This window comes from Oryza glaberrima, chromosome 12, assembly GCF_000147395.1.
Source record: "Oryza glaberrima chromosome 12, OglaRS2, whole genome shotgun sequence".
NCBI classification, from domain to species: domain Eukaryota; kingdom Viridiplantae; phylum Streptophyta; class Magnoliopsida; order Poales; family Poaceae; genus Oryza; species Oryza glaberrima.
The window spans coordinates 4,602,049-4,614,384 of NC_068337.1; the positions used below are offsets into that span (position 1 = coordinate 4,602,049).

At 46.4% G+C, this 12,336-nt stretch overlaps 1 pseudogene; it reads left to right on the forward strand.

The window, feature by feature from the left end:
- The first annotated feature begins 312 nt into the window (after positions 1 to 312).
- On the forward strand, positions 313 to 3,800 carry LOC127758109 (uncharacterized; annotated as a pseudogene).
- The last annotated feature ends 8,536 nt before the right edge of the window (positions 3,801 to 12,336 follow it).

Consider the following 12,336-nt stretch of genomic DNA (forward strand, 5'->3'; position numbering starts at 1 on the left):
GGCTGGGCGATCGATCGCCCATTAGAGGTTTCGGGAGGGGAGAGTGTATAGGGGAATGGGGATCGATCGATCGCCTATTAGCTGTCCCCCAATACATTGCCTACGCCGTGCCAAGTGCCAAACAGGGAAAGGAGACAATATTTTTATTTTTTAATTATTATATTAATTATAATAATAATCCCCGCAAAAAAAAATCATAAAGACTTGTCTCTTCGTATCGAATATCGATTCCTACCCGGACTCTGAGACTGGACTCTCGGTACTCGGACTCCGGTACGGTACTCGCATGTCGCATCCTTTTATTTACCTTTCCCCAATTCTCACAAACTGAATGCCACCAAAATCGAATCGCTACAAACCCTATCCACTGCCGGTGGACTCGTCGCCGTGATTCACCTCGTGCCGCCGCTCGCGCAGCGCCGCCCCGCCCCGCCCCGCCCCGCCCCGGCGTAGTAGGAGATGAAGCGGCGAAAAATCGCCAAATCGACAGCAAGCCGGGGGAGCAGGTCCGGTGTGAAATCCCCAAATCCACGGAGCAGAGCAGCGAATCCGAGCCGGACCGGCGGCTTCTTTTCTGATGAACTCCGATTGGGCAGATGGACTTGTTACCACGGGGAGGAGGAGGAGAAGCCATGGCTGCCACCGGCCGACAAATCATCCGAGTCCATAAGGGAGTACGTCGCCGAGGCGGCGCGCCGGCTACCCCTCGAGGAGATGCCGGAGCTCCTCCACTGCGTCGGCGCGGTCGGATACTGCTTTGGCCTCGCCGACCCCGTCACCAACATCATCCTCAACGCCATCACCCACCTCGCCTCCGACGACCTGGAAGAGCACCTGCCGCCGCTGCCGCCCCCCAAGAAGAGGACCCGCAGGACGTACAACCATGGCTGGGGGTACATCTCCTTGAACTCCTTCTGTGGCCTCCTCGCGTTCATGAAGGTGTAATTCCGCTACCTCACCGACAACCAGGCCAGGCATTACCTCTACCTCGCCTCCTACGACCTTCTCCTCGCCATCGAGCTCGTCCACCATGACCGCCGCCGCTGTCTTCCCCAACCATCCTTGCTTCCTGACGATGGCAGGATGAAGATCGCACTCAGGATCGCGGCCGTCCAAGCAGACCACCCCGCGCCGGATAAACTGGTGCAGACCATGACAGCACAGTACCCGTCTCATTTGCTCTCTCCTATCATGGACAAGCTGCGGGGATCGGAGCTGCTCACCACCCATGACGTTCGGGCCATCATGGACCTACTTCTTGCACGCCAGTGCCTGCCTGCCAACATGGACTTCTTGTGCTGCCCAAATGGCGATGCTTGTGCTCATCGAGCCACCAACCATGGCACCCTGCAGGTTGCCACCTGCATTGTGGGAGGTGCTTTTGCTCGAATCTCGACCGAAATCGTAACCCCAGATCACATCCGACCTCAGCAACTCCAATACATCTCCAACCTGACATTTGATGATAGCTCAGCCATGGAGATGAAGCTTTCCAAGTGCAGTAGTGGTGGTTGTCAACTGGACTATGATTTTTCCTCGCCATGCGAGTACATACTGTCCCTGAAAATGTGCCTCCTTGATGCCATCCATGGCTTCTACATCCGGGCACTCGCCGTGCTGCCCACGGGTGACGACTCCATGCGCCGTGGCCGCCTTCTCCGTGCCCTCCTTGTGTCCGGACACTGCTATGGCCCCTTGGATCCTGTGTCAAACATAATCCTGAATGCTGTCTTGTATGATGCCGCATACCCTCCGCAACCACACGAAGGTGATGGCAAGGCTGAGTTACCACATGATATCTTTGACACCCGCGCCATGCGGGACATGGCGTCCTGTTCCCTCGATGGCCTCGTTGCCCTCCTCTGCACCATCACCACCACCACCACTGGCGCCCCGCTCTCAAAGCATGAGGCTGTGGAGTACCTTTGGTCCTGGCAGTGTGACCTCACTGAGAAGCTGCAGCAGACCGTGATGGCAAAGAACCCCTACGCCGCTGCAGCCATGGCTTCCAAGCACCCACAGCACACCATGCTCGCCGCGCTGCTCGTGTCCTTCTCCAGCGAGAAGCTCGACCGCCTGCGCTACTTTCTGAGATCCATTAGTGATGGCTCTGGGTGTGTTATCTCTGGTGATGATTGGGAGCAGCTAAACAAAATGATCAAAACGCAGCTAACCACAATTATCACGACAAGAGAAGTGCTACCATTCAATCCACAAGCCTTGTCAGCATCATTGCGAGTGTCAGCCTATGTGAACTCGCATAGTTTTGCTCGCAGCAAGCTGGAAGAGTTGCTACTGAGATATTCTAGGCAACATCCCTGGGTAAATTCAGAGTAGAAACTTATTTTGATTGATTGTTGGACCTGCTTCTCTTCAAGTGTGCTAAAATTCCATCCACCCTCTTGTGTTTGTTATTGCAGGAACCAAGGTATAAGCTTGATCTCATCTGCGGAGTAGAGGAACCCAGATCAGCCCGATGTGGATGCTACCATGCTAACTTCTTGGCAAGCGCCCATGGCAGTGTGCTCAAGTTCAATGGTGAGACAACCGTAGCACCAACCACTGTGCGCAGACTCTTCTTCGCTGAATTCTGGGACTCACAACCTGGTCGATTTTATGAATCACATGCAAAACCCATGTGCTGCCCTGTTCAAGATAGTAGCCCTTGTTTTGGTGAGTCACTGAACCCTTGTTGTGATGTTCCTAATTTTATTTCCGTCAAGTAGTAGACACACTGTGGCATGTGATTGCAATTTTCATGCATGTTAATGCCCTGGATTGGTGTAATATATTTATTGTTTTGCCTTATGTCTTGGCTTTGTTGTGAACAGGTCGTTGTATCTTCTGTGGTGAAGCAAGCACGATCGTGCATCCACCATGTGCAGCTAGAAGTCATCTTGATGATGATGATTATGCCCCCATCCTTGACTATGATGTCCAGGCCGCCATTCGTATGTATGTTTCTGTTTCACCTATTTGTATCTATGGTTCTGTTTTCCAAGCTTAGCAAAAACGGGGCCTGTTAAGAGTCCAACATCACTTATTGATCATGAAAGGGGATCAAAACAGAAACAAGGGCTTGTTTTTGTTTCACCCATTCGTATCTACTGTTCTTGTCAAACTTAAAAAAAAAATTGTTTTGGACAAAGAGTTTAAAGAAAAAATCACAATCAACTAAGAATCCAGATTTCCAGTCACAATCTGTAAATAGGACTGTAGATACAATGAGTGTGTTCTCAGGGATGTGGGGATTATTAATGAAACACCAAAGAACATGGGAGATTGTTTGAGGAAAAGAGGTGTGATAAATACCGGGTTATGGCTGACGAGGAATGATTTAGTATTTTGATAATGTGTTGGTGTCATCTCCATTGCAGGTGGTTTCCAAAAGCCAAATCAGGTAAGAGGAAGAACTAAGGAAAAGGCTAAAGGAAGCTGGTAGTGTGGATGATATACCTGATGCTATATAGTTATATAGGGGTCGACCTGTGTTTTGTTTCAGAAGTTTGGTTAGATGGAGTCCGCTTAGATGGTTTTGAAACTTATGAACTCTTTTGAGGTGTAATCAGGGGATGTTGCTAACTTGGGGGAAGCTGGCTTATAAGTCTCTCAGGCTTTCTCAACTTGTTGTCAATTATGTTGGAATTCAGGTGGATGATATACCTGATGCTATATAGTTATATAGGGGTCGACCTGTATTTTGTTTCAGAAGTTCGGTTAGATGAAGTCTTCTTAGATGGTTTTGAACTTATGAACTCTTTTAAGGTCTAATCAGGGGACGTTGCTAACTTTTGGGGGAAGCTCAATGCTTATGAGTCTCTCAGGCTTTCTCAACTTGTCAATTATGTTGGAATTCAGGTGGTTTTCCTTCTGATTATAACTGAATGAAAGTCACAAAGGATGTTTAATGTTTGTTAAGATTTTACTATCTCTTTGGTTTGTTGGTTCGGATCCAGATCCTCCGACATTACGGAGTAATGTCACACTGTGACATTCCTTCCATCCGGCACGTTCATTCTAAAGCAACGGCTGTGGATTATTTAGTCTATAATAAATAAAATTACTCAGCAGATTATTTCTTAAATAGCCCTGCAATTGCTGGTGGTGAGAGCGGGAGATAATTTCTGTTTACTCCTCTGTTAGCGCCAAAATAATCCCTCCATCTTCGTTACCATTAACCCACTGACAGAAGTGTCGTACTTATAAGAAAACAGATTGATTATAGACTGAGGATTGCATCGTCTCCTCATAGTTTTGATGATGGAGGATGGTAGTACAAATGAGAATGATGCACATCATTCTTCACTTCCTCAATGGCCCGATATTGTGCCAATTGCAGCATCTAACTAACAGGTAAGTAAAACCTAAATATCGTATTGTGCTAAGTTGTCCGCTTATTCTTTTATGATTTATTAGTGATTGTTGCCTCCTGTAAAAATGCACTATCTAGTCTTTCTTATGTCAATCTCTTTCTCTCTAACTCTACCCTCTTCACTTTTGTTCTAGTAATATGCCCATACTAACGCTACGGCGATAGTTAGTACTGCGAATTGAACAATCAAATGCTAAAAGATTTGTAATACATTAATCATCTAAAAATAATTTCATATTCCTGTAAATTCTCGTACATGTCGTAGTAACATGATACAATTTACCAAACCTAGGCTAAACTTTTCAAACAAAATAGTTAATCAGCACTTAATGCTACATTACCATTAACATGATCATACATTTATTTTACAATCATCGTTCTGTACAAACATGCATTTCATCACGGGACAAAATATCTTAATGGGAAAATTGCACCAGCGCTACTGGTGAACTTTCATCCGTAGTTCCTAATCTTTTCATTGAACTATCATCCATGACAGAGCGCTGATGCCCTTTCAACAATGGGACACTGCAAGCAAGAAAAGCATGAAGATAGTACAATTGGTCATAGCACAAATAGAGCAGGATGACGAAAAATATTTATTTGCTCCGAACCAGAGTGGTGAAAGAAAAGATCTAAGTCATCTATTCGGATCCAACTTATATGTTGCCGAATAGTAAATGCAAGTCATCTAAAAATGATAAATGGTACAATATAAATTTTGCACTCTGTTGGAACAAATTTAATCTGTATGAACAAAAATAAATGCACAAGGCATTTTAACTTTTAGCAAGCTGACATGAAAATCTCAAGAATGTTAGCTTAACAATTTCTGTATAACAATGAGCTTAAGCTTCAGCTTAAACCTAACCTTCTCTGTAGCTTAAACCTAACCTTCTCTCTACAGACTGAGAGAACCAAGAGAGAAAAGGGACAATTTAAAATTTTGTGTGTTTCATAAGTATACTACTCCCTCCGTTTAACAATGCAAGTCATTCTACCATTTTCCACATTTATATTGATGTTATCTATCTAGATTCATTAACATCAATATAAATGTGAGAAATACTAGAATGACTTACATTGTGAAACGGAGGAAGTAACAAGCAAAAAAAAAAGCAATCTTGGATTAAGTACACAGCTTTGTAACTACTTCAAGACACAATTCTGATGACATCCCACCATTTTAATTTCTTAAACCATGTGCTACAGGCATATTTAGGACAATAATTGCAAACATAAATGCAGAGCATGATACATAGAGGATAAACAATTCATGAAAAAATATTAGTTTGTGCCTACTTCAAATTAGAGTTCTGAATTTGGAATTAAACCTACTCGAAAGTCAGCTATTCAGGCATTCTGCAATCATGCGGAACAGCCATACCATGCATGCATTTCTGAAACACAAAACAGGCTTTCTCTTGCAATATGCAAGATCTCAAAGACCAAGTGAAATCAGAGGATTCGTTTTTCCCTTTTTCTTTTTAGACAAAATGATTTATACAGAAGTTGGGAACAGTTGCAAAGGGGAAAAATATCAAAAAAAAAAATCTATACCTCATCTGACAAATGCAGTGAACTGAGGATGCAAAGACGTCCACATTGGAAGTAACATAAAAAAGAAACATACACAAGGAATGCAGTAACACGTTGAATACACAGGTGTTTATTCGTACCTAGTGCAGATCAATCTTACGTGACAAGTGTTTGATGTCAGTCAGGGACACTGTTGAGGCTTGCAAACAAGTCATCGCTTATATTGGAATTTAGAAAATCTAGATCAGATTCAAATTCATTTGCCAATTAGTATCTTCTGCCTACAAAATGAAGCCCAGAAACTATGGCATACTGTATATAGCTATTGTATGTAATCTTCAAAATAAATATAGACGGTTCCAATGCTAGTGGTTTTTAGAGCATGATTAAAAATAAATATAGACGGTTCCACACGGTGAAGGCAAACCGCAGCGTGGAGCATGGCACGATGAGGTCGTCGTCGACGGAGAAGACGGCGTCGGAAGGGCCAGATCCGGCGGCGGTGGCGGCGGATCCGCAGGCACGCGCCGCGCCGCCGCGAGGCCTTCCCGGCGCGCTGTGCCGCCTCCTCGCGCCGGAGACGGGCCGCCGCTGGGGTTTTTGGCCCCGCCACCGCCATCCCGGCGTCCGCGCGGTTTCCGGCGGCGGCGAGGCGGTGAGAGGAGGGGAGGGTGGCAGTGGCCGGGGGCTAGGGTTCGCCCCCGGTCGCCCGCGCGTGGATGACTTCTTCAGTGTTCCCTCATACAAGAATGTGTCGGTTGTCTTCTTTGCCTACAGGCTGCAGGTGTCGGTGTCGGCCTCCTTGTTCTTCATCTTCCTCCTCGGGCTCCTTTGCGTCAGCAGTAGGGGTCTCGACGCGAGGGGAGGAGATCGCGGCGATATTGGGGTGGGGGTGAGGTAGGCGCGGATGCGGTGCGGGAGAGGTGAGGGATCCTGAGTGGCAGGGGCGGTGGCGGTGGCGCGGGGGCTAGGGTTGGGAATCGCGAGGGAATCGGCGGGGGCAGCGACCTGAAAGAGGGGGAGGGCGTAGGCGCAATGGGGGCGCGGTGGAGAGCGATGGGGGTGTGGGGAGGAGAGGACGGGAGACGTGGGGGACCATTGGATGTGTGACATGATGAATGATGAATGAGTAAAAGGATTTGTTGAACTATATAGGGTAGATATAGGGTAGATAGAAGAAGAAAACTATACCTAGCTGGGTACCCCAGATGCGCATGACATTTAGCACTGTAGATGAGGCTTGGAACTATTGGAATTACTATGGAGGTCAAATTGGCTTTGACATTAGAAAACAATTCTGTCATGTGGGGACCCCACTACCACCACAAGAGCAAGCCAGAGGCGCAAATGCAGCAAGCAGCATGAGTCAAGGGTGCAAAATTAGAAAGAATCATGCAAGGAAAGTATTAATTAGGAGAAAATAAATGTCATTTCCTTGTATTAGAGACCAAGTGCCTATAGGGCATGTAATCAGCAACATTTGCAAGCAAGAAATTTGAAACCAAATTTCCTAATCTCCCTCCTTCCCTAATCCTCCTCTTTCCACCATTGAGCGTGCATTGAAGAACCCTACCGCCGCACCTGATCCTGGCTACGAACTCCGTAGCTGTGGTCCGGCTATCCTCAACGGTAACGCGCTTGACAACGCTTCCTGGCGTTCCTCTTCCCACTCCAACACGCCCTCACCACCAGCCGACGCACCACCATCGCCAACGCCCTACATTTCTTCGGCCATGTCCGAGCCCACCGCCGCCGAGCTTGCCGTGCTCATCAAGGCGCTCTCAGCAACCGTCGACAAGCTCCAAGCGTCCGTCACCACACTCCAGCAGGCATCCTCTTCCACCACCAAGTCCATCGGCGAGCACCACAACAACCGGCCGCCGCGATTCCAAAAAATGGATTTTCCCAAATACGACGGCAAGTCTGATCCTCTCGCCTTCATCAACCGTTGTGAATCTTACTTTCACCAGCAGCAGATCGTGGAGAAGGAGAAGGTTTGGATGGCCTCATACAATTTAGAAGACGGCGCACAGCTATAGTACATCCAAGTTTAGCAAGACGAGGGCACCCCGCCATGGCGTCACTTCACCGAGCTGCTTCATCTCCGTTTCGGCCCTCCACTGCGTTCCAACCCCCCCGACGAGCTCATGGCCTGCAAGCGCACTGGCTCCGTCGTCGACTACCAAGATAGGTTTGAGGTGCTCCTTCCGTGCGCGGGCAAGCTGACGAAGGAACAACGCGTCCAAATCTTCACGGCCGGACTGCAACCGCCACTCAGCCTCGACGTGGAGATCCACAGCCCGTAGTCACTCGCCTTCGCCATGAGTCTCGCCCGCAAGCTCGAGTTGCGCGACCAGTGCACCGCTACCGCCGCGCCCCAGCACCACAACCGGCGTGGCCTCCTGACCACGCCGCCACAACGGCTGGCTCTTCCGGCGCCGCCACCGCCGACTGCACCGGCCCAAGCGACAGTGACCGTCGAGGGCCGCACGGTCAACCGCCTCTCCCAGGCAAAGATGGAAGAACGATGCCGCCTCGGGCTGTGCTTCAATTGCAATGACAAGTTCTCACGCAAGCATATCCACGTATGCTAGAACCTTTTCCTCCTCAACTTGGCCACGCCCGACGACAACAATGACGACGACAGCACACCCGAGGAGACAGGAGGAACTAACACACACGTCTCGCTCCACACGATCGCTGGCGTCCGCTTCAACGACACCATGCAAGTGCACATCAACATGGGCGGCACAAACCTCCTCGCACTACTCGACTCGGGTTCCACACACAACTTCGTCTCCACGGCTGCTGCGAGTCTCACCAAGCTCAAGCTCCTTCCTCGCGGCAAGATGCAGATCACGGTCGCCAATGGAGAATGCGTATCGTGCCCGGGCCTCTACCGCAACACAGCTTTCACCACCGACACTGAGACGTTCCAGATAATGTTGAGATTCAAGAGGATTTGACTTATGTGAAGAAGCCTACGCGTATTTTGGAGACCAATGAGAGAACTAGAAATAAGGTGATCAAGTTTTACAGAGTTCAGTAGAGCCATCATTCTGTCACGCCCGGAATTTCTATCCAAAATTCCAAATGCTTACATGTGTGTAAACCCTCGTCCAGGAATCAGCCGAGGCACACAATAACAAATTGATAATAGAGTACAATCATTGCTCTAATTAATAAGCGAATATAAAGTCATTACAGAGGTAGATAGTTCCTCTCAAACAATAAAGATCTAAGCAGCGGAAAATAGAATAAAAACGGCGCAGACGACTCCATCCCACAAGCAGCTTGACCAGGGCTACACCTAATCATCCACACCTTCAGCATCACTGTAGAACTCCTCCTCTGATGAATGATTGCAAGGTAAGTATATGACATACTCAACAAGCCACGTAGCAAATATGCAAGTGAAATGGATAACAAAGGATGGCATAATATAGTCTCATTTGCATAAACAACATTTAATAAGCATTTGAGATAATAGTAAAACAGTTAAGTAATTAAGCAATATTAAGTAAACACTATACAACACACACGTGTTGCATAAGCCCAACCATTCTGAACAACCAACCCTGGCTGCACAGTTCTATCTCCAAACCAGGAATATACCATTCCAAACCAGGAATATACCATTCCAAACCAGGAGCTAAACAAATTATTACCATCATTTATTATGGTGAGAGATGTGAAACTAATCACGAAAGACATTGTTAGACTCGCCCATAACCGCTGGCACGGCTATTCGAATAGTTTTACTCTGGCCAGAGGTGTATCACTGTACCCACAAGGCACAACCTCAACATCATGTCAACCATGCGTCGCGATACTTATCAAGTACCCGAATAGAGATTGTGACAATACCCCCTGCATAACACAATTCAAAGTAGTGCACCGCTCCTGGATCATAATCACCCCCTTATAAACAAGGCATGGACTCCCCAGCGACCTCCGTGGACTTATCTCCGCCACTTCACAGTCTGGTGCTCTACAATGAACCATACTATACAAAAAGTAAAGCCGTTGCCCACGCTGGCTTGTGGTTGGCACGGTTAATGTTTCACAACCGAAAATCGTGAACCGGTCCTTAATTGTCATGAGCACGACCATCAAAACCATGTGCTCACAACCCACCATTAGCAAATTTTAGTTGGCAAATTAGTTAATTAACCAATCATGATTAACCATCGTGAGCTACCATTAATCCATCATTAAGTAATAGAGAATCATTAATTATCCCATTTATAGGAGCTAGTGTCTCTAAGCATGGCTAAGCATCCTAATCACTTTAGCTAAAACCATATAATGTTCTAGCTAATCAAATTATTAACCAAGTGACAAAGAATAGATAATCAATAACAAAAGGGCTATAACAAGGCAATAGGTTATTCCCTCCCAATGACATTCAAAAATAAATGCAATAGTTGAATAGAAACAATAGCTTTAAATGGGATCAACATGCTGTCGACGAAAAAATCGAACACACCGGCCTGGGAGATCTGCTTAACTCCTGTGCAGGTCCAAAGGTTATTGAGATGCAGGTGTGCCAGTCAGTTTGATCCTGCAACTGACAAGATATGTAGACAGCAGATAAAACAGCCGATCGGCTGATAAGCCGATGTAGTGATTCCAGCCGATGCCGATACCAGCCGATAGCGATAGGGTTTAAGAAATCGTCTATGTGTCCAATGTAGATGATGATATAAATGCAATCGGCTGATAATGATGTAATAAAATAGCAATCTAATCCAGTATAAACCAATCGGCTAGAAACAAGATATAATAAGCACTGATCTGAAGGTTAAAGCATACATCGGCTGGAGGTCCAATGTCATTAAATCCACAAGATTAGATTAAACGATGAAACCTTTGTTGCGATCGGCTAAATCCAATATGTATACAATCCTTTTAAGCCGATGCAACGTCCAGATAACTCACCGGCTGAAACCCCGATGAAACCCTTATTGGCAATCAAGAAGCAGGCTAGAGATTATGGTTCTAAGCACGACTTAGTAGATCAAACTCAACTGATGCAGCACTAAGTATGAAAAGAAACACAATATCTAGACAATCAAGCCGTTGACTGAGTTTTCAGGGTGGTAGATGTCTAAGCTAATCTAATCTAGCAAGGCAATTTAATTAGCCGATACCGGTAGAAACCCTAAAACGAGAAGCAGCCGATAGAGCTAAATTGATATGCTAAGACTAGATTAACAGAGACATATGATAAATAGGTAGGCAAGTATATCATCCAAACCAGAGCAATCTAAGAGGTCGAATGTCCTGATGCAGCCTTGAACGATGCCGATGTAGACGATGCAATTGCCTGGGCCGACGGAACATTGGACTTACCCCTTAGCCAGATATCGAACACCGATGCAGCCCCGCGTCGGGTGCCAAGTTCCGCCGGACGATAAAATAAAGTAGAAAAGGTAAAAGGTGGCGATGCCCGAATTGTATTGATCGTGAAGATAGATTACAATGACCCCGGGTATACATATTTATACCCATGAGTAGATACTAGTCCTTGTAGGATAAGAAAGAAACTAAAGATAAAAGGAAAAGATAAAGTCCTTATCGGACACTAAACACACTTTCCTAAAGATAAAAGGAAACTAACAAACTATTCCTAATTAATAGATAACTTGCCATGCCGCATTCTTCTTGAACTCGGACTCTTCTGGATAAATTCCCTTTAATTGATCCGACTCCATTGAGAACACGGTTGCTGGCGACGGCGATGGAAAGTTTAGGGTTAGAGGAGAGAGATCGATCTGAATTGAACTCAAATCCGGCGATTTCCAAACGAAATTAGCGGACGATTCCAAACGAGAAAAGATAGAGGGGATCCCGGGGTTCATTTCCCCTCTATTGATTTGGCCGGATCAGGAAAGGGGCGGGCGAATTTTGGAAGGGGGCGGCGGCGGCTCGCGTGGCTAGGGCACGGCTGCGGTGGCGCGAGGTTGAAGACGGCCCTGACAGGTGGGCCCCACCTGTCAGCGGGAGCGAGGAGAGTGCGGGCGGCTCGGCTGGTGGGCGGACTGGGCCGGGGCGCGCTAGCTGGCCGGAGAGAGAGAGAGAGAGGGGGGTTTTGGGCCGACTTTCTGCCCAAAACCAAAAGAGGGATTTTAAAACCTTTTTCTATTTAAATTATTCATAAAATGCAATTCCATTTATTAAAAATACTTCCTTGGCTCAAATAAATCCTAGAAAAATCTAGGAACTATAGAATCAAGTGAAGTATTTAATAAAATTTTATCTAGCCCACTTTTATATTGGAATTTATTATTTAAAATTAGATCTTCTCTTCTAGGCTTTTAAAATCATTTCTAATAATTCCAATTAAACAACAATTTATACATTTAGGATTTTTATGGTGTGACACATTCGGAGGATGAAGCAACTTGGGAGAGAGAAGATGA